The 2,500-nt window shown below is 36.0% G+C and overlaps 1 protein-coding gene across 2 annotated transcripts in view; it reads right to left on the bottom strand.

Moving 5' to 3' along the window:
- LOC143291215 (uncharacterized) overlaps positions 1–2,500 on the bottom strand; it is a 102,052-nt gene that overhangs the window by 97,898 nt on the left and 1,654 nt on the right. The window lies entirely within an intron of this gene.

A 2,500-nucleotide genomic window follows, 5' to 3' on the forward strand; every position in this document is an offset into this window, starting at 1 on the left:
CCATTATTTATATTTCTTTTTATCACAACATATTTGTCTGTGTGAAATTATCGGTGATCTCCTCTCTCTCATGTCCACAGTTATGTCACAGACAGGCTACAGGGATACTGAACAAAACATCCACTGATAACAATAATTATTCTGACGTGTATATATATATATATATATATATATATATATATATATCTGTGTGTGTGTTTATATATATATATATATATATATATATATATATATATATCTGTGTGTGTGTGTGTGTATGTATGCGCGCGCGCGCGCGCGTGTGTGTGTGTGTGTGTGTGTGTGTGTGTGTGTGTGTGTTTATGAATATGTACGTATGTGTGTGTGTGTGTGTGTGTGTGTGTGTGTGTGTGTGTGTGTGTGTGTGTAAGTTTCTTAGGTTTTGTTTCTTTTTTTCAGCGTCAATACACATGATGACATAATTTTCTTTCTATTATTTTGACTTCAAACAAAGTGTACCTCGGTGTAATGAAACTTGTGAAATGTGTTACTTGAATGATTATATATATATATATATATATTATATATATATATATATATAATCTCTGTATATTCTTTTTTTTTCTTTTTTTTTGTTGCTAGTTCGTTTGCTTGCTTGTTTTTTTTTTTGTTTTTTTTTTTTTTTAAATTATTATTATATTAGATTTTTTCTGTTTATTTGTCCTTTAAAAAAAAATCCCCAAATTTGTAATGCATGTTTCTTTGTTGAGAAATATAACCTTCTGTGCAAGGGGGGGGGGGGACCATTCTGACGTCATACAAACACACAGTCACGACAAACGTGAAGGATGAAGAGTTGGAACATGTGAATCTGACGTGGTCAGTACCCAGTCAATCGGCGACCACTGAACACTGTCGTGAACACACACACGTGAACACTCTCAGCAGTTTCAGTTTCAGTTTCAGTATCAGTAGCTCAAGGAGGCGTCACTGCGTTCGGACAAATCCATATACGCTACACCACATCTGCCAAGCAGATGCCTGACCAGCAGCGTAACCCAACCCGCTTAGTTAGGCCTTGAGAAAAAAGAAAGAAAAAAAGAAAAAAAAAGGTGAATAAATAATAGATAATCTTACATAAATAAATAAAATTGATGATATAAAAAAAGGTTGTTGTAATGATAGTAATAATAATAATAATAATAAATAAATAAATAAGACAACAATGATGATAGATAAGCAAATAAATGTAAAACATGAAGACACACATTCTCAGCAGACTCGGTGAACATTTGGAACACCGTGCAAACCGATCACCGACATCCAGTGAATCAGTGGCAGGGAGGTGAACGAACACACGACACAAACACAAGACACACTTCATGATGGCATTGTTGTCTGGGGGGAATGATCGTGCCACTGGAGAGCAAAACTATTCCCATAGAAAAACAAAAAAGACTGCTCTTGTTGTCGTGTCAGAATATCAGATCAAAGTGCCAAATTTAGAGAATACAAAAAATATAAATATAACAGTAAATTCAGTTTGCATATAATTTGGCTTCTTTTTTTAACATTTTTTGTGCCCATCCCATAGGTGCAATATTGTTTTAAACAAGATAACTGGTAAGAACTGATTTTTTCCTATTTTTATGCCTAATTTGGTGTCAACTGACAAAGTATTTGCAGAGAAAATGGCAATGTTAAAGTTTACCACACACACACACACACACACACACACACACACACACACACACACAACCGAACACCGGGTTAAAACACAGACTCACATTGTTTACACAAGTGGGTCAGTTTCAGTTTCAGTAGCTCAAGGAGGCGTCACTGCGTTCGGACAAATCCATATACGCTACACCACATCTGCCAAGCAGATGCCTGACCAGCAGCGTAACCCAACGCGCTTAGTCAGGCCTTGAGAAAAAAAAGGTGAATAAATAAGAGATAAGCTTACATAAATAAATAAACAAGTGTGTCAAAAATAAAGAAACAGATAAAAAGCTCTGTTAACATGGCACCTCTACGTTTAAGCTGTCTCGCTGCAATCCTTCGCAAATCATGCAACCTCTCATATCTTTTTTTTTTCTCCTCCCCCCCCCCCCCCCCCCCAACCATCATAGTTACTGTAACTCATGACATATTTTGTAGTATGCTTCGCTTTTTGCGGTGATGGCGTATTCAAAGGTCTGCAACCTTTTGTTAAAAGGCTAACGAGATGTTTAGTGGACTTTTGTGTGTTTTAACATATAAATCCCCCAAAATTATGTTTGTTGTGGAGTGGTCAAAGGTCCATAACAATCTGTAAACATTTTGCCAGGTACTTCGTGGTTTTCTGTGTATTCAAACATATCCATAAACCCGTGTTATTGTTCAAAAAGACGATTGGCAGCCTTTTGTGATGTTTAATTCCTGTTAACCATCGTTAAGGCTACATAAGACGTTTAGTAATTCATGGTATGTTTAGAAAACAACAACAAAAAACCAAACCAGTACCAGTATTAAACAAAGCGTGTGTATGGGTTGTGGTAAC

This window comes from Babylonia areolata, chromosome 16 (genome assembly GCF_041734735.1).
Source record: "Babylonia areolata isolate BAREFJ2019XMU chromosome 16, ASM4173473v1, whole genome shotgun sequence".
NCBI classification, from domain to species: Eukaryota; Metazoa; Mollusca; class Gastropoda; order Neogastropoda; family Buccinidae; genus Babylonia; species Babylonia areolata.